Source organism: Dermacentor variabilis, chromosome 9 (assembly GCF_050947875.1).
Source record: "Dermacentor variabilis isolate Ectoservices chromosome 9, ASM5094787v1, whole genome shotgun sequence".
In the NCBI taxonomy this organism is placed as follows: domain Eukaryota; kingdom Metazoa; phylum Arthropoda; class Arachnida; order Ixodida; family Ixodidae; genus Dermacentor; species Dermacentor variabilis.
Genome location: NC_134576.1, coordinates 63,032,645 through 63,052,745, shown reverse-complemented (window position 1 = coordinate 63,052,745; position 20,101 = coordinate 63,032,645). Strand labels below are relative to the sequence as shown.

The following is a 20,101-nucleotide window of genomic DNA, read 5'->3' as shown; positions in this document are numbered from 1 at the left end:
AGAAACTGTAGCTCGTAAAGCGCTAATAACGATGACCGGTGTCTGTGTACGATCACCCGGCCACTTCCTTCGACTTTGGCGCTGCTGCTGTTTCGTTGCACGCAGCGTCCCGGATTGGTTCACAGCGTGCATATACATGGAAGGAGTGTGCCAGAGAAGAAAATCGACGCGAGAAACTCGTTTGGACCTTCCATCACGTGGCATGTGCACAATGTCCTCTAGAGCTTACTTCATGACCAAGACGAGATTTCGTCAAACTCTTGATTTCGCCCTCTAGCTCCCTGGGAATCAAACTCTTGATTTCGCCCTCTAGCTCCCTGGGAATCGCCAATTAGGCTCTTGAGAGCTGTCATTATCTGTGACACCCCTCGAAAGCTTTTCAGAAACTGCAGCGCCTATCTTTATACTAATGTGCAAGTCAAGTGGAGTCAAGTGGAGTGGTGAGGGTACAGGAAGCAGAGAACGGGTAGAACCGACGCAGTCGCGAAACGAGGGAATAACAGCCTTGCCACTCTCGCAGTTCCCACACAGAAGGAGAAGGTGAAGTCAGAAGGCAAGGAAACAGTGGTTGCGGGCAAACTGAAGGTACAGTACAGTCCGCTTCTGCAATTTCTGAAAAACAAACACCATGCAAATTTGTCAAGCGGATAACTGACGCAGGGCGTGCAGACGTAAAGCTAGGTTAAAACACCGTTGGGTCTAGGTAGCACTGCGGTAGGAGTCGCACGTCAACTCAATACTTCTGCGCCCGCCGCGGTAGCTCCACGGCTATTGCATTGCTCGAGGTCGCGGGTTCAATCCCCACCGCGGCAGCCGCGTTTCGGCGGGAGCAAAATACGGAAACGCTAGTACACTTGGATTTAGGTGCACATTAAAGAACACCAGCGTGACAGAATTAATCCGGTGTCCGCCTGTACGGCGTGCCTCATAATCCGATCCTGGTTTTGACGCATACAGCCGCATAATTCAATTGAAAAGTAAGTTTCACAATTCTGCCACGAAGCGACGTGCCATGCGAGGCAATGATAGGGCTCAACCATCTCAGAGATTATGAACAACGGCGCACAACAACGCTTCAAGCAAACACGTCTCCCCGTGTGCTCTGTCTCCTACGCAGATATGCAGCATGTGGTGCACGCATAGTAACGTTTAACATCAACGCACGACTCTCGCGTTGGAGTAAGCGCTGAAGAAATTACACATTCATCGTCAACATCCAAGCAAACAGCATAGATAGCTTCGCCGACATCGATTCCCACAGAGCGTGGGATCCGATATACATATATATATATATATATATATATATATATATATATATATATATATATATATATATATATATATATATATATATATATATATATATATATATATATATTCTTTTTATTTTCAGAAGAGTGAATAAATTGAGCAGGGAGATTTTTAAAAATCCCGGGAAACGACCAGTTGAAGCGTGCTCACCGCGGAAACAACCACATGGCTCCGTTACTGAGAAATAAAAGTCGAGTTTGGTTTCAAGCAATATATAGTAAATATTTGAACGCACAAATTGCTAGACATTTCTTAAAGCAAGTGCCGCCTATAGCGGCAGACTTTCTTCCAGATGCGGGCTCAGCTACCTTTACCTTAGCACATTCTCGTCGCTGTGACAAAGAGAAAGGAAGAGCTCCATTTTAATGCAAACAATGAGAAGCCAGCCCGCTATCCGAGCATCCTACTTGACATGCGAACGATCGTGCTTACGAGTTTGCGAAAGCCCTCGAGATAATGCTTGCGTCGACGCCTTCCTCACGGCCGCCAACACTAGCAGTCGTGGCCGAGTGGTTAAGGCGATGGACTAGAAATCCATTGGGGTCTCCCCGCACAGGTTCGAATCCTGTCGACTGCGTAGAGTTTCTTTTTTTTTTTAATTTCCGTAACTTCTTGTGGGCCGGCAAGGAATCTTATTGAGACAATAAATCCAATCTTATGTGTCCCAACTGCGATCCACGAGTGCATTGTATGGTCAGAAATGTAAATTGCAAGGTACAACTTTGTTGGACTCCAAGTTTACAACTCTTGAATTCAGCAGTGAAAAACGATATCACAATTATGTTAATTGCATCTAATAGTGCATCTAAAGCGGAACAAAATTGAATTTTAGCGGTGGATTTATTTACGAGCAGTGAACATTCGGTTGCGATTCCTTCAGTTTCACGCGATCGTCGTTCTAACCAACAAGAACTATTTTAGCTCGCGACTTGCTCTGGTAGCGGTGTGTTTAAGAATGCATGTGTCCGTTTGTGAAGATTTAAAACTTCTCGCACAGAAGCAAACTGGAGGCGGCAGAAACGGTCCTGCCATGCTTATAAGATAGGGTAGGATACGCTTTATTGCTCTAATTTACAGAGTCATGCAGCGGTCGGACCGAGCGCTTCCACCTTCTTCTTGTCTTGTCTTGTCTTGTTTTGCAGGGTTGGCGCCCCTATTCCAGGGCACCACTGACCGTGGCTGCTCGTCGGGCATGATGTACCAGCGCCCGTTGGAGGCACGGGTTGCCGCTGAAGAGCACACTCTCCCACTGTTCCTTACCCTGATTTTCTATACTGGGGAGTGTTTTGTTTTTGCTGCATTCCCACGTGATATGATAAAGGGTGGGCTTCGCGCCACACCATGGGCATATGTCCGTGTTTTGGCTTGGGAACATTTTGCTTAGTATGGGATGTAGATTTGGGGATGGTTCCTGTTTGCAGCTTCCGCCAGCAAACCGCCTCTTGTTGATTAAGCATGTTATGGGGCGGGGTGTATTTGACGCTCGTTCCTCTATGGTAATTTAGTATTTCGGAGTACGTCGGGATCACCGTCACGAAGTCCTCGGGGTCGCCGTTGAGGTCCGCTCGGTCTACGCTCGCGATGGGTCCTATCGGCCCTCTGGTTGCTCTCAATTTCAGTGTGTCCCGGTATACAGAATATGTTGTGGCTAACTCGTCTTTCGTGTTGGCCAGCGTGGAGGAAGATTTGGAGCGCCTTTTGGCCAATTCAGCCATTGATGTAGTTACGGCATGCTTCCCTAGAATCCGTTAATATTGTAAGGGATTTGTTTGCGCGGTAACCCTTCGTGGCCGCTAGAGCAACAGCCATTTCTTCTCCCTCAGTTACCGTACAGTCCCGTGCCGGCGCGCAAGTGATCTCCTCATATAGTCCGAGCCAATTACTTGTCGCAACGACTTTTTGCTCTGTTCTTCCTCGTTTCCGAGGATACACCGCGGCGTCCGTATATATTGCGTTCGCCTTGGTTGCTAGATATTTCTCTACATATTTTCCCTAGCATTCCGCCTGGCTGCAGTAATATACACACAACAATAAAAAAAAAATATGTGGTGCGGGAAAAGACAAGCACTCACTAGCGGGCTTGCAAGTTTCTTTTTATTTTTTCTCCGTCTTTTTTTCATCTGAGTTGTCATGCACTACAATGTCGGAGTGCAGTTATTATAAGCATGGCAGATTTGGGTCCATGTTTCTTGGCAAGGAACAAGAAACATGGACCCAAACCTGCCATGCTTATAAAATAATTCCACTCCAACATTGTATAGTGCATGACAACTCAGATGAAAAAAGAAGGCGGAGAAAAAATAAAAAGAAACTTGCAAGCCCGCTAATGAGTGCTTGTCTTTTCTAGCACCACGTATTTTTTTATTGTTGTGTATATTATCGCAGATCATGATTACAGCAAAAAAGTAAATCGTGGTCACAAGAATAGTAAAGTAGCGATTTCAAATAAACTGCAAGGTTGGAACAGAGCGTATAAATACACGATGCTTTCTAATAATACATTTAATGCTTCGAGATGGGCGATTTAGTCCTTATAGGTTGCTCGAGAATTGAAAAAAATACTGCGGCTTTAAGCGTCGCCATTGAGATTCATTGTGCACTTGCTTGTACCTATTAAAGAGTCCATCAGTCCCGTATGCCTGAATCACATATGAACATATAAGAATCCGTATGCTCCCGTGTAACAATAGCACATGTGCTGTATGATCACGCTATGTTCATATAGGATTATTGTATATGGGGCTTACGACACTTTTTTTTTTCCTTGTCGGGATTTGTGCGAAATAGCTGACAGGCAAATTGCGGTCTTTTGAGCATTCGACATCTCAGTTTAACGGCACTAGCTCCGTACGTGCTTGTAAGCTAGTACCATTTATATTTAATCATGCGCTGCGGATTCAGTGAATTATCGCGATAAATATTGCTTCTTCTCTTGATAGTTTATTGTACAAAGTCGCGAAGCATCTTTATGCAAACACAAATGGGATGTGCCTTAAAAATCCGTAGGCATGTTTTTCTGACGACAATTGAATGTTCGGATTCTTTACCAACGTGCTGTAACTGACGTCACGAACATTTACCCCAAACGTGTGCAAGTGAAATATCTACCACATATTGATAAGGATCATAAGAATAATCATTTTGCTTTGAAATTAGGCAAAATTTGGGGAACAAATGTGCAGCGTCCGTGGCATAAGAGCGCAGTGTTATTCTGTGGCCATTGACCGCGTTCGCGTCGCCGTCGTGAAGGAAATGGAAAATGTCATTGTGCTGCAAACAATGAAATCTCGAGATGTTACAACTGCTGCGTGAACTGCGCGCTTGGCGAAACAAGTCAGCCAAGTTATGCCTCGTGCCCGCAGTCGTGGCCGAGTGGTTAAGGCGATGGACTTGAAATCCATTGGGGTCTCCCCGCACAGGTTCGAATCCTGTCGGCTGCGCAGTGACATTACTTTTGCGTATTTTTTTGGTTTTCTTGTCAGGTGCCGGAGGTTGCGCCTCGATGAAGTAATTTCACGATCACCAACTAAATTATGCCGAACGCTCCTGTGCGTTCCTTTTTGGTCAGTCGTACAGCAAGCGACATGCTGTCGCCGTGGGCTCCGCCCGGTGTCCTTGTGGGGCCCTCAAGAACATTGCGACCTTGGAGGAAGGAAATAGATCTCATAGAGGGTCATTCAGAACATGCGTAACCAATTCCTTTGCTGTCACAAGGCAGTCATCGCTGCATTGAAATGAAATCGACAAAACTGAACGTGTAGGCACAGTATTATTTCATCTCACCATATATAACGGTTAAGAATTCGCGTAACACGGTCGTAACCACCGCGCAATTTCTTTTCCGCTTTCGGCCCAACACATGACCTCTGAGACTCGGCGTAATTGCAGGTAATGTTGGTTCCCGGTAGTATTTAATCGGTGCGCGCACTTGTTCGGCGGTCCTGCCCTAGAACGATGTACCGTAGCCGTAGCTCGGCCTGCAGAGCCGGAACACTAAAACCTACCGTGCATTTTTGACGTGACGATCACGCGAGGACCGTTACCTCTGGCCTCAAGTGTGCTGCGCAATGCTCCCATGCTGTGGTTCTCTCCTTACGAAGGAGGGAACCACGCCGGAAGTGGCCGGCGACGCAGCAAGCAAAAACACACCGGCCATGCATCCGCACAGATGATAAACGAGCGAAGGGGAAATGTACGTCTCCGCTGTTAATCACTGGGTTAATGCCGACGGTGCATTACAGTATTTCTTAATTATTTGTTACGTGTCTCTTAATGAGGTTACGCACACGTTTGGCTTGGGTTTATCACATTGTTTATTTGAAAAGCCACACATTGCGTTCCGCATTATCACCATCATGGAGGGATTCAATGAGCGGTTCATTGTGTTTATCGAGCGAGCTCATCAAAATCTTTTGAATTATGTTACGCATTCGTGCTTAGTAAGGCGTTAATCACAGTGTTTATGACTCGGCTACGCACTGTAGTTAGAAAGTGACACACCGGGGCCGCAGATTTCATTTAATTAAAGACAGGGACGCAGGCAGTGACGCAGAGAGACTGTTGCGCGCGCGCTCTGCTGCAAGAGAGAAACGACGTCACTGTCGGCGTAGCCAATGGCGCGCCACACCTTTGCTGTGAGATAATTACGTCATCGTGACCTTGCCTTAACCCTGTCCCCCTCTGTGTTTCTTCCCTGCAGTAATACGTAGATGAATGTATACATTCTAAATGCGTAAGCATTTCTATGCCTACCCAACCAGAAATTTGTCCATCCGTCACGCAAGACAATGGCTCATACCCCCGCAGAAGGGTTTCTGTGGTCGGACCACGAGCGTTTCGTCTAGCATATACAACTTCGCTGTAGAACCGCATATATCGCACATGTGCGAGACGAGTGAACGTATACCATAGCGCGTAACGATGTGCGTGGTCTCGGAGTCTGTGTAGACATCAATGCCCAAACATTCTGCTGAACTGACAAAATAGCACGAACTGACACACGGTTCCATTACGTCCTCAGCTCCTTCCCTCTGTCATCCTCACTTATCGTACCGCCGTCTTCATCCCCCTCACCCAAAACACCTCCCCTCCCTCCGGTCACCGAGCAATCGGGTAGAGGAACGTGCTTAAGGACAAATGTCTCTCTTACCGCCTAGCATCCCAGGCATATAGCTCTCGACCAGTCTTATCACCGAAGTTTCTCGTTCCCTATATAAACACCAAATACCTTTAGTTTCTTCCATTCAAGCTTATTTAAAAGACGTGATATTGATTGTTGCAGCGCTATATAAATTTGATTTGAATATACCTTCGTAAACGTACATGACTGCCTTTATCCTCGATGAAAAAAAAAGCGCTACGATTCCGAGTGGATAAGGAAGTCGTTCTTTCAGGAGTCTGCCACGTTTATAAGCTTATTTTAATTTTAGCGTTCGGGTATGAGTGCAGTCAACTGCATGCCTGCTAAAGCCACGAACAAAGACAGAAAAAAGATCGCTCTCATTGGCACGTGCCGCATTTCGACTGTTTAAAAGCCCGGAATTACAGCAAGCGGTAACATGCGAACGTTATCAGCACCTATTTTTGATCGTGCTTATAGAATGTCACTCATTGTGAGATAAGTGCCAATGTTGTGTTCGTTCACGTCACATATAGCACAAGAATAACCGTGCACGCTGATATCGGGAGTGAGTGAGTGAGTGAAACAACTTTATTTGGTCCACAATAGACGCGAGCAAACTCAACGTCGCCTGGCTAGGCCCACTCGGGGACCATCAGGTGAAACCTGACGGCCCTATCGCGAGCCCTCTAGACTGCCAGGATTTGAGAGGTCTGGTCCTGGGCTCTAATCAGCTTCATCATTTCCTCTTGGGTGAAAAGGGGAGCGGCAGAGGCGCAGCCCCACAGGACATGCTCGAAGTCCGCATATTCACCACACAGAGGGGAGTCCGGGCTTGGGAACCGTTCGGAGTACATTGTGTGCAGCGCCGCGGGGCTCGGGTAAGTGCTTGTTAGCAGAAGTCTGAGAGTGAGTGCCTGGGCCCTGCACAGCGAGGAGTGCGGCGAAGGTAGGACTCTTCTTGACAGATAATTGTATTTGCAGGTTTCGTTATACGAGCAGAGAGGCTCGGGTCGCCCAGGAGAGGACGCGTTGCCCAGCGCACGGTCAGTCAAACCTCGTGCAGCCTAGTGCGCCGCCTCGTTGGGGTTGATCGAGGCACTCTCAGTGGTTCCAAGGTGCGCAGGGAACCAGGCCAAAGAGTGATGTTTGATGTCTTTAGCACTTTGGATGATACGTATGGACTGGGGAGCCACGATTCTCATCTGAAAGGCCCTGACAGCGGCCTTGGAATCTGAATAAATCGTGTCATGTACGCTGTCCGTCAATGCAAGAGCAATACCAACCTGCTCTGCAACGCTGGAACTAGAAGTGCGAATGGTAGCGCAGCTAAGGACTTTAGAATCACAGTCGATGACCACTGAGGAGAAGGCTTCTTCTTGAACGTATGAAGCCGCGTCTACGAAGCATGTTCGGTCCTTGTTCAAGCGGGCACTGGCGAGCAGAGCTTTACCCCCGGCTAGTCTTCGTCCTTCGTTGTAGGTGGGATGCATATTGCGTGGCATCCGGTGTACGTAAATCTTGGCTCTTACGTCGTTGGGCAGCTTCACAGCGTCGGGACCGACGACCATGGGGTTACGTCCCGGCTTGCCAAGTATGGCTCGGCCCGCTGGGGTACCGGAGAGTCTGACAAACTGGGAAAACTCTTGGGTTTCAATGATTTCTTCGAACGCGTTGTGAATTCCCAAATTGAGGAGGTCCTTTGTGTGCGTTCAGATGGGAAGGCCGAGGGCAAGCTTGAAGACTCTTTTCATTAGGGCACTGATCTTGTTGCGCTCCGATACGAGCCAGTTGTGCATAGCCCCTGAATAAGCGAGGTGGCATAGCACGAAGGCGTGGATAATCCGGATCGGATTGTCCTCCCTGATTCCGCGGTACCTGTTGGCGATTCTTCGGATCAGGCCCAGGGCGTTTTGGGTCTTGGAACAAATGCGTTTGAGGACGGCTCCATTGGCTCCGTTCGACTCGATAAACATTCCTAGGACCCTGATAGTGTCCACCCGCGGTACTGGGGAGCCCTTACCAGTGAATAAGGTAGTGTTGCTCTCTGTTGCTGGCCTCCAGGACCGGTCCGCCTCTGGGCCTCTTCTTGTAGAGCAAGAGCTCGGATATAACGGTCGAGCACTTTAGCCCGGTGAGGATAAGATACCGCTCCATCACATCGATGGCCTCTTGCAAAGCACCCTCGACCTGACCCTCACATCCGCTGGAGCACCAGATGGTGGTGTCGTCCGCGTAGATCGTGTGGTTAATGTTCGGGATCTTGTTCAAGGCCCGCGACAGGTTGATCAGGGAGGTGTTGAACAGCGTAGGGGAGATCACCGCGCCCTGAGGTGTTCACTTTGGCCCAAGCTAAAATTCGTGGGTCAAAAACTCTTCAGTCTTGAGTCTAGTGGACCTAAAGGAAAGGAAGAAGCGCACGAAATTGTACGCCCGCTTGCCGACGTTACGCTCTCTCAGGCTCTTGAGAATAAAGGCATGCGATATGTTGTCAAGAGCATTTTCCAGATCCAAGCCGAGAATTGCCTTAGTGTCGGCGAAAGTAGAGTCAATGATCTGGTGCTTAATCAGTCCCATGGCGTCCTGAGTCGACAGCCCCGACCGAAAGTCAATCATATTGTGTGTGTGAGATGGTCAGAGAGGCGATTAAGCATGGCGTAATAATAATAACGTCTGTGCGAGGAAAACGCAAGCGTGATGTCTCCAAGGGTGACCTTTCATGTTGATGATCCGTCGGCGGCTGAATGCGTGCTGATAAGTAACAGGTGAACCAACGCTATATTATCAATCATGTGCCAGTGCGATCTGCGTGATAAATTAATCTGTTTTTCCCGCAGGAGTCATTTCTGTCTGAAATAAATGCCATGACAGAAAAAAAAAAAGAAAGTTTAGTGTTTCCATTGCACGCCTCCGAAACCGTCGCGCAGTCGTGGCCGAGTGGTTAAGGCGATGGACTCGAAATCCATTGGGGTTTCCCCGCACAGGTTCGAATCCTGTCGGCTGCGGAAACGTTTTGCATCTCTCTCTCTTTTATTTTTTTTTTTTTCAATTGCCTCAGGCGCCATCATATTAAGGTAGGTTTCATGCGGTTGCGCAATAAAGATATCTCACGGCCAATGTCGATAACTCTATACCTAACCACTGCCGCAAATAGAAGTACAGCCGCAGTTATTTACAATAAATCAGTCACAATGTACAGTAACTGTTCAGAAAGGGAAGTGAGTATAAATAGATTCTTCAGTAGCACCGGGGTTGACGAAGCGCATTCTCCCTTATCAGAGCTAGCCGACTGCACAAGGATAGCACCGGAAAATAAGCGAGGGCTACAGTCCGACCTCGATATAACGAACACTCATATTACAAATTATCGCGTATAAAAATAATTATGAGACGTAGCACCGTGTTTCCTAAACTTCAATGACTATTCTACTGCTACAGCGAAGCCGGAGAATCCGAGATCTTATAGGATCAAAGCGCATTCTGACAGGAAACATTTATTTAACCAGTTCATCTCGTAATAAGGGAGGGGGGTGGTACTGCGCTATAAACACACGGACAATGGAAGTAGAAGTGGACAGGACGCGTTGTCCGCGTGTTTATAGTACCCCCCCCCCCCCCTATTAGAGGATGAACTTCTACCAACTAGCGCAACTCGCCACTCTACTTATTCAACCAGCGAAAATAACTTGGAATGGCACATTCTGGGTGCACGTGGGTGTCTTGGCCGGTGACTTATCGTGGCTGACCCACTGCATTGGGAAAATCCATAAGTGCCGTTACCCTGCGACCGCACGGACAAGTGCTTGAAATTTAGCGCTGCCACCTGTCACGTATCGGCACGAATCCCGCTGCCGACGTGTTATCAAAATGACAGGAAACCCCTCGCTGGCCCGTCGGAGGCATCACGCTTGCGTTTCTCCCCCGTATATTGACCCAACCGTGATTTCTTCCCATGATAACAGCGTGCGCGCTTATAACGAATACCTGATATAGTATATGATGAAGTTAATGTTGTGTCGCAGGTGACTTCATTATAGCAAGATTCGAATGTACTGGTGTTACGTTAAATGTTAAGAGTGCCGATGCGCGTGCGCCCTGAACGTGGTGGAAGGCAACGGCACGAGCTCACGGGAAGATGGCGCCCGACGCGGTAAAGTTAATCAGGTGGTCAATGTCACGGCACCGCAGTGGCCTCGCTTCTTAGCTGGCGACAGTCACGTGTGTGGGCGTCGTGAACCAGCTGCTGCAAGAAGCCTATTCTTGCGTTATACCTGCGGAATGCGTGCCACAGAGCAGTTCAGAACGTCCACCACGCTTTCTCTCTGAAGGTATCTGCACAGCGTGACGTCAGGGTGGCGGCGGTGCTGCCGGTACATCACTGAACACGAAATGAATTCGTTGTTACATGAGTGAGGCGTTAAACTGACACGGGACGAAAGAAAGACACAATATACGACGGGGTTCATCCAACACCACCTAGATAGCGCAGTGCTTTTTTCACTCCGATTCTTGATGCCATGCTTGTGGCCCGAGTGCCATGTAGAATCTAATGGGGATGCTCCTGAGCAGGCAACAGTGATTCTGACGTCACCGGTTTCGTCACGCCACCCTTGGCAATGAAAATTCTGGGCGCGTAGCATGACGTATAGTGACGCAGTGACCTTGCGCTATCTAGGTGATGTTGCTTCATGCCGTGTCAGATTAGCGCTGTTCCCTTCAACCATGAACAACTATACCAGCCTGCGCAGTTCACTATTCTTCCTCAACAAAAAGAATGCTGCGCGGATGACACGATTGGCGGTTAGGGGACCAGCTTTCAGAAACTGGACTTTGTAGAGCGCTAATAAACGATGACGGGTGTCTGAGTTCGATCATCCGGCTATCTTTTCTTGTTATTAGAGCTAGGCAACTTGAGTACTTTTGCGCAGGCGCAGGATTAACATGACCAGATTAGCCAACATCAACCAATAATAATAATAATAATAATAATAATAATAATAATAATAATAATAATAATAATAATAATAATAATAATAATAATAATAATTTGTTATTCCCAATATTGATGGGGGAGAAGGAAGAAGCAGCTGCGGTGAGCATCCCTCTATTAAACAGCCGTCCATTGCAGAAGCCGGGCCTATGTGACAGAAATTGCGAAGTCCTAGAAATTCATATTGTTACTTTTTTTTTTACTGCGACGAATATCGAAACAGAGTTACAGGGAAAGTGAGTCAAGGTAAAAATTAAAAAAAAATTGTAAGCGCAAAAACTTTCGCAGTCGGCAGGATTCGAACCTGCGCGGGGAGACCCCAATGGATTTCTAGTCCATCGCCTTAACCACTCGGCCACGACTGCGCAGATGGTCTAGCGCACGTGAAGTGTCGAGCAGTCGCTGCGCTGCGGCGACAAAGGCACTCGACAATACCACTGACATCCCAGGAGGGACATAGCTCTTCTGTTTTTCATTGTGTTCACCAGAATGAATTTCTTGCTTTACTTTTTCCCCGTTGTTCGCAGATGCGCGTATATATTCACAGAACGACACATGTACGTACACAATGGGCGTGAGTTTCATGTGTAAACTTGGCCGAGCTGGAGATCATTATTCATGTTTTTCAAAAAGTAACAGCGCTAAACGGACAAGGACTTAGGCATAGAAGAACGCGACACTGGCGCTGTCACTCACAAGTGAAGTTGATTTCGATTGAAATAACATTTGAAGGCGAGCAGCGCTACTTGCAATGCTAGAGAGGAAACTTTTTTTCGCAATTGAGGCATTTCACGTGAAAGTTCATTCTTTTTAAAATCTATAGGCATAACTCAGCCGATAAGTGACGTGGGGAACTGTGTAAGGACAACAGGGTGCTCATTCATTAATTCATTCATTCAGTCATTCATTAAGTGTTTTTAGTCACGTTACCGCACGTGAATAAAATTGACGCTGCCGCCCCCAGCAGCGAACGAAGAGACGCTCTGCATTCCATACGCCACAGGGACGCCAGCTGGAAGCAGGGGGCACGTGGACGCAACCAGCCACGCGCAAGGCGGACCACTTGCAAACACACCTGCTCAGGGAGAGGTGGTGTGTCCGCGTCCTTGCCCCTGTTGACGAAGAAATGGGAAAAAAGCAAGAAAGAAAGAAAAAAAGGAACAGAACATAGAAAGAGGAGAAAGGGAGACCGGAATGGGACGAGAGGGGGTGCAGCGTCAAAGCAGCTGCCGGCTCCGATAACGCCCCGAAGAGTTGCGCGCTCGTAGAAACGCGACCCGACCTTCCCCGTCTCGCCAGACAGCTGGCAAACCAGTTTCTATATTTGCTTTCTTGCACTACGCTGTGGCGCGTAGCATGCGCTCTTGCGGCTCTGGTCGGTGCCGTCGACGGCGAGACAACTGGGAGAGGAGGGCACCCCGTAACATTTCCCCTTCAAACTGAGAGGAGAAACGAGTGCTTTTCAAACTTCTCCAATCCCGGCGACAAATCATCGCTCATTCCAAAGTCGAAACATCCTGCACAATACCCTTGCGTATAGCGAAGCACTGCCGCTTAGTGGTATCCATCTTGGTGGTCCCGTTTCTTCCTGGCTTTGCCAAGTATTCTTCACAAGAACAAATCACAACATATAAAGTCACCGCTTCGTTGAAACACAGATAAATGCGTGTGCGCGACACAATCTAGAGATCAGCTCAATACTTTTTTATCCACAAGCTTTAGCATCACAGTAAAGAAATTCAATATCTCGGACATCTATGAATAACTGTAAAGCGCTAATGACACGGAGGGGGGGTTGCTTTATCTATTGGCGCATTGTCTTCGTATCTGCGATTTCATTTCTATTATTATATAAGTGTCCTCTAACGAACGTCGTTGAAAACATCTACCATGCTAACTTTTCGCCGGCATTTTTTTGGAGTCGCCATTTTGGTGGTAGATGCGCCACTACTAAGCTGCACTCTCCCATGCGGCGATGTTCACAGCAGTGAAACGACGCCGTCAACAGCAGCAGCCGTGCAGGAAAACGGGGCACGCCGGCTGCCGATTCAGGCAATTCCGTGCCCGACACCCCGCCGCATCGACCATCTGCCTCTCCTCCTTTCCATCGCACCACCACCATGATTGTGTTTATTTAACCGGCCGGGGTTGCCCTTTCACTCACATTCTGCAGGCCAAAGGCTCGCTTTCAATGGCGGGAGAGGGCTGCCACCGAGCCCCGCCTATTTCCGGACGTGGAGAGGGGACCCGACGCCGCCCGGAGATTGTCGCAGGGGTACTGTGAGGCAAAACGGAGCGGCCGTACACCGGATTAAGCCTAAAATGAAAACACAGCACATATAACCCTCACAAACATGCTATAACCGCTTTCACACCACTAATTCAACGCTCAACATGCAATTCGCGCTGAACATCGCCTGTATATACTATATATGACCGAAAAAAATTATATTGCGGCGTTCTTTGTTGCGAGAACGGCAATGTTTACGTCGTGTGACAGCACAGGCACGCGTGCCATGAGTCATCCGAATTCGTCGTTGCGTCCGTAAATGTACACAGTTGCGACAAAACGCACACAGTTGCGTGTTCTCAGGTTACTGCTGATTGTGAGAAACGAAAAATCGCCCGCAAGAAAGCCGAGTGTTGTGCGGACAAAATTTGCAAACAAAGTGTTGTCTTAGGCGTAGCCGGGTGTGAAAAGCTTGGTGCAGCTCCGTTTGCGCGCGTCACCGCAGTCGCGGAGGGTTGACGTCACCATCCGCGAAGCGTCCCCTCCCTCGAATCCTCGCCCACATACAGCGCCATACCGTGCGTTGAATGGTCCCTAAATTCTTTAAAAAACGGGTTTTTCAAACTGCATTGTAACGTTAAGCAATATGTCAAGGTATGCTTATAAATTAAACTGATCATTGCATAAATTACGAGCGTGTGCTGAAATGATTGTTTTAAATAAGACCACGGGTATCACCAATTTGGAGGATCGTGGCAACCTGGCGGCATCTATCGCGAGGACTCACAACCACTTTCACATTGCTGCTTGGCGGCACTTGGTCGCGTGTCTTGAACCCGTGCAGAATCGGCATAAATTTCTTGGCACATTACTGGGCCCTCTTGATTTGTTCCCGCGCTTTCACACTGGAAACAGGTTCTCAAGAACTCTGTTATCGAGAGCTAGCGGTCGAAATCCAGCGCTTACTTCCGGAGACAGCGCGTACGCCTCTGTCGTTCCCGTGATGCACAACTCGCATGTTGCCACGTCCCCATCTATGCTTCTTCACCTCCGTTTTTATAGGATGCTGTTCGACGTTATTTCGCCATTTAGGATACACGTACGCGATGAATTAGGTGCCGTAGAGATGGAAAACATGAAGGGAGAATGTTGAACATGTGATAACTCAATAACTTCGTAATTACATCGCATTTCCCGGCCTATATATACTCCTCACCAGGTGTGCAGACCTTTCACTGAGACACTACATGGGTGTGCCATCTTTATACATTTGTCCGCACTGCCATTGAGCGCCTTCTGGCTTCCCCTTCCCGATAGCGGCAGGAGTTGCTGGGTAAAGTGCGCTGTTCTCCCTTTCTGGGTCAATTTGATAAAAATGCAACGCTTCGAACTGAGAGCGGGGAGGGGGGGGGGGGCAGACGGAGCGTTAGAGCTGGCGATAATTTACGTGCAGCCTTATTATAGCCTAACATTGGTGTGAGAATGTTCCCATGACGAAGCGAGACGACAAACACGGCGTGTTCACCCCACTGATCTTGTTCTTGTTCCCTAGTGAAATGGCGCAACCCACTGTAGGGGAATGGCCATGAGTCGTCCGGTGAAAATAACTGCCATCAAATTTTGTTTTTAGACTAAATTAAGGTGAAATGAAATAACCATCTTGCAAATGGGATTTAAAGTATCTACTGTTACAGATAATTACCTAATTATTACATAAAAAAGAATTATGTGAGCATAATAAGTATCAAGAGGAATATATGCTAGCATGCATTTCTTCTTGTTTCACGGAAAAAAATGCAGAGGGCTTCACAGACGTTCCTGTGGCTGTAACCCAGTACGGTAGCCCCAAAGCAAAGAATTACATGAAGAGCCAAAGTCAAGCCATGCTTTCGGAAGGATTCTCATAAAAATGTTTTCCTTTGAATAATGAAAGGACGGCATGTCAAAAAGAAGTGTTCCAGATATTCATTCTCATTGCATAACAAACGTGATATGGTCAGACCAGACCTGTGGAGGTAAGTGTTCAGTTGAGGGACTCGGCACCGTATACTCTCGTAATCGATACTTCAATTTTTCTAGTGGAGCGCCATTTGATCCAAGGAAAATTGCGACGCTGGAAATCAGACGTTGACAAGGATGATTTCGCGAAGTTATTTGCAGTAGTATGTTTTCTGAATCGCGCCGCAGTGATGAAAGCTAATGTAGGTAAAATGTGGATTATAGCAGCATCGCGGCGTGCTATACTTCGAATGCATCTGCACATTCGTTTAAGCCTAGACCATTGTGGCCTGGCACCCACACTAAACGAACGAGACGCAAGTGTCTTGAGAGAAGAGCATAGACAGTTTCTAATCAATCTGATATTTTGGGTGTGGTTAGTGAAGAGCAGACAGACACACAGTCAGTGAAGATTACGGCTGATGACAGAGATGATGGTAAAGCTGAAGCGATACCCGATTGCGCGTACTTCTTTTTCTTTAAGAAAACAGTAGTCTCGCCTGGTTAGTTTATTGCTCTCAAAAACCGTTTGAGAAAAAAGTTGGCGTCGGTCTGTGTTTTCTGTGTGATTCCTGTTACTCCTGTCCTCTTTGTTCCGCGTCGTTTACGTATTCATTAGTTCCTTTCTTCTATTTTCTGGTAACAACAAATAACAGTTACCACCTCAGCACTGTGTAATCGGGGATGACGGTGGCTGCGTGCGAGCAATCTGTCCACATATTTCTTTCAGTGCCAACAAAAATGTCTTTCCGTCGTTTTCGTGGCCTCTCGCAACCAAATTGGTTGTGTGAACACGCAAGAAACTGATAGTAGTCCTCGGCGATGCATAATCAGCAAGAACACTTAATCAGCGCTACACATACGTGAAGGTTCGCCCGCTCACCTACGCTTTTGTTTATTGGTTTATCAGCCACCGAGCTAGTCACTCCGTTAAAAAATAAAACGACAGATATGATTAAAGTTTGAAGTTCAGTCGGTTTTGAGGACGTTTCGTAACGCTTTACGAGCTCAAACTAACATTTGCAGCGAGACCCTTTTTACCTCCTAGTTGTACTTGCCACACTGTAGGAAAATGCATTCACATGGATGACGTTCCCGGTTTGTCATCGTAACTGATACGAAGATCTCGGCACTTTCACGATCATCTTAGCTTCAGACCCAATTTTGGATGCATCAGCGCTTTCAGTTCATCAGTCTTGCTGAAAATGAGTTTACCGTCCGTGACCCTGTAAGCTACGATACGAATTAACTGGTATGCTCTCATGAGAACTTGTTCTTATTCTTGTTTTATATTGTTACTTGTTTATCCCGTACTTTCCGCTCGCTAACTGCAGTTATAAGCTCGCTGCTTTCGTATATCGATTCGCATATTATAACCATTTGTTTACGTCTGCGTGCAGGCTTTGTTATTATGTAACTGTATAACGCGTCTACTTTTAAATATATACATTGTACTCACGTAAATACTGCTGCTGGGCCTACGAGGCTTACGAAACGATAAATAAATAAATAAATAAATAAATAAATAAATAAATAAATAAATAAATAAATAAATAAATAAATCTTTGCTGCACAGTCACGAACATTATTCCTCCCTCCCTCTCTCCTATTGAGCATGCAGTACTGGCTTGTTTCGCGATGTCTAACGGGCAGCACCCAACGATTCCGCGAGACATGCAAACACATGGCAGAGGCGTGTCTACCTACCGGAAGAGGTTTTGCTAACCCTGCCCTGTGTAACTCTCTTTGCCGATTCAACTAGTCTGCGCTATAGGTAACTGAGGGACGAACCATGCCAAGATGGCCTCTCTCACAACTTGGAAAAATCTGGTCGCACAGGTCGCACAGATGCCTTAGAACGGCAGAAATCTGAGCTAGTCGGTAAGGATTCATAGTGCAAAAAAAGAAGTGAAGCGTGCAGACAGGACACAAGAGTATAGAGAAGTGGCATTCGTGTTGGTCCACTTCGCTACTCTTGTGTCCTGTCTGCACGCCTCACTTCTTTTTTGCAAGATGCCTTGTGTACACATGAGCCTTTGCCTTAATATAGGGCAATTACATCGGCTTCGTCCAAAAGAGATTCAGAGCCTTATTGCCATGCAATGCGCCTGTCGCCGGAGACCTATCCGCGATTATCTGGATCCACGTGAGCGTCTGGCAAGTATAGAAGATTGTGTGAAATTTTCAGAGGTGGGTTCAACGGCGTAGCCCCTTTTTTTGTGAGGCCTTCGAGAGGCTGATGCATTGACGATTTCTAGGCAAGGGTTGCCAGGCCCAGCATATCCGACTCTATCTCGCTTGTCATATTTCTAGAATGTATACAATTGTCGCGAGATGACTCATGTGTTTTGTATTTTCTGTGGAAGTGCTGGACGCTTTCAGTTGCTGCGTGACAGAGCTCTTCAACGCAATGAACCCGATGATCGAAGTCACGCATTCCGCGCTTGGAAACCTTGGTACGAAGGTCCGAAATTACCGTCTCGACATCAAAGCGCGAACCATTGTTCCCTCGTGAAGGAAATAACAAGCCTACTTGTTTGACTTCTCAAGCCTAGCGCGTCTCCATTGGAACCAACATCCCAGTAATGCCCAGTCGCATCGACCGGATGTGTTGTAAATGAGATGATGTCAAAATATATCCGTGACTACACGCTGTTTGAATCCCACCGATGGCAACGGTTGTTGTGGTCGCACCGATGGTACGACCTGTTGGGAACTCGGCGCTGACGCCCGTTGTTGCACCTGGGTCGCAAGCCCCAAGGGTAGCGTTGGCCTGGCGGCCTGGGGTACAACTGGAAGCATCCGAAGGTCCCGGCAAAGCATGAGTCGACTGGTAACAACAAAACAACTTGTTTATTTTAACATCGCAAAGAGTTGGCGGTCAGGTTGACCGAAGTAGAGAGACGGGAGAGCACTTTACTCAACAGAAGAAATCGGAGCCCTCCTTTTGCGTCCGGGGGCAGCTGTTTTTATACTCTCGCAGTTGAGGGCAAGAAGGAACCCCTCAATAGACGAGCACGTGATTGTACAATGAGATAAGGTGACGCATACTGTCGTGGCGCCGCCGGTCGGGCACAAAGAGGAGAAGGTAACTCCTACTGTCGTATCGCCGCCGGTCGGGCACAATGGCTGGGAGGAGAAGGTAACTCCTACTGTCGTATCGCCTCCGGTCGGGCACAATGGCTGGGAGGAGAAGGTGACCCCTACTGTCGTATCGCCGCCGGTCGGGCACAATGGCACATACACTCACACACGCACATGAAGACACGTGGCATCGGAACATGCCTGGACGCGCTTGGCGGGGAGCGTAGCGGCGACGCCGAACGGGCCAAAATGTCTGCCGCTTTGTTGCAGTCGCGCCGGCTAAACCGCGCGTCGTAGGCGAAACGTAAAAACGCGTACAATACCTAGAAAGCTACAACGGCGATGCAGAAGCTCTGGCTAGCTTTTGACACGGTCAGGTCCATTGGCAATGTACTATAACCAATATTTCGACGAATGTGCAACACCGGAAGTGCCACCCGAAACGACCCACCACGGCACTCTTTCCACCCGTGGAGTGCGTACATGGCTTCGATACTCAACAGGCCAAATTGTACCCATTGGGAGCTGGAGCCATTGGCGGCTACACGTGTCTTGTGATACGCACCTACTGAAAGTTTGAAAGTTTATTTGGCATATAAGTAAGTTGCACGATTACAAAGTGAACGCTTTTGGGACATAACAAATTTGTTAAAGGGTCCCTACCAATCGTTATTAAAATAACGAACACTTCATGACATCTAGCTGCTATTTCTAAAGCTTCTATTTCTAAAGCACAAAACAAAATCAGGTAAGGTAAGTAAAACGAAAAAGGCACAGTAGCAGAAAACATTTTGCACACAATTTTTCTTGATGGTGCGAGAGGACTCTGGCTATGAAATTGAACTGTCTCCTACTATGAGGTCTTGTAAGTACTCACAGAAGGCCGCCACTTCCGTGAACAATTCTTCCAGGTCACACGAAGTTTCTTGAAGTGCAACTGTTATTGAAGATTATATATATATATATATGGGGTTAGAAAAGCTGGTCGCTCCCCCCCCCCCCCGGAAAAATGAGAACTTTCCGCCCATGGCAGACGGTGCGCCGCAACAAAGCTTCAAGTTTTATATCTACCGGACTGTGTTGCTGTGGATACTACACTGCTTCATTTTCATTCACACAGATCTGGTTCGGGTTCTTCCATTCAATCTTATTATCGCGGGGAACCTGAAGCTGCGGAGATCTTTTTTTAAACCTAACCGGTTTAGAGTTGAAAGGAAACGACTTTTAGGGACCCGCTTCGCCATCTTGCACGGCTGAGCCTTACGCTTGCCTTACTATACTCACTCTATCGGGGCGTCGGCACTGTAGGTGGCTGCAACAGCAACGTATGAGACGCCATATTTGTTTCCATAAGCGAAACAAACAGGTG

The 20,101-nt window shown here is 47.5% G+C and overlaps 4 non-coding genes across 4 annotated transcripts; 3 read left to right on the top strand and 1 right to left on the bottom strand.

Moving 5' to 3' along the window:
* Positions 1-1,806: 1,806 nt before the first annotated feature.
* On the top strand, positions 1,807-1,888 carry TRNAS-AGA (transfer RNA serine (anticodon AGA)). The gene has a single exon. It is a non-coding gene; the product is annotated as a tRNA-Ser (tRNA).
* A 2,781-nt stretch (positions 1,889-4,669) lies between these two features.
* On the top strand, positions 4,670-4,751 carry TRNAS-UGA (transfer RNA serine (anticodon UGA)). The gene has a single exon. It is a non-coding gene; the product is annotated as a tRNA-Ser (tRNA).
* Positions 4,752-9,353: 4,602 nt separating this feature from the next.
* TRNAS-CGA (transfer RNA serine (anticodon CGA)) lies at positions 9,354-9,435 on the top strand. The gene has a single exon. It is a non-coding gene; the product is annotated as a tRNA-Ser (tRNA).
* Positions 9,436-11,703: 2,268 nt separating this feature from the next.
* TRNAS-AGA (transfer RNA serine (anticodon AGA)) lies at positions 11,704-11,785 on the bottom strand. The gene has a single exon. It is a non-coding gene; the product is annotated as a tRNA-Ser (tRNA).
* Between the last annotated feature and the right edge of the window lie 8,316 nt (positions 11,786-20,101).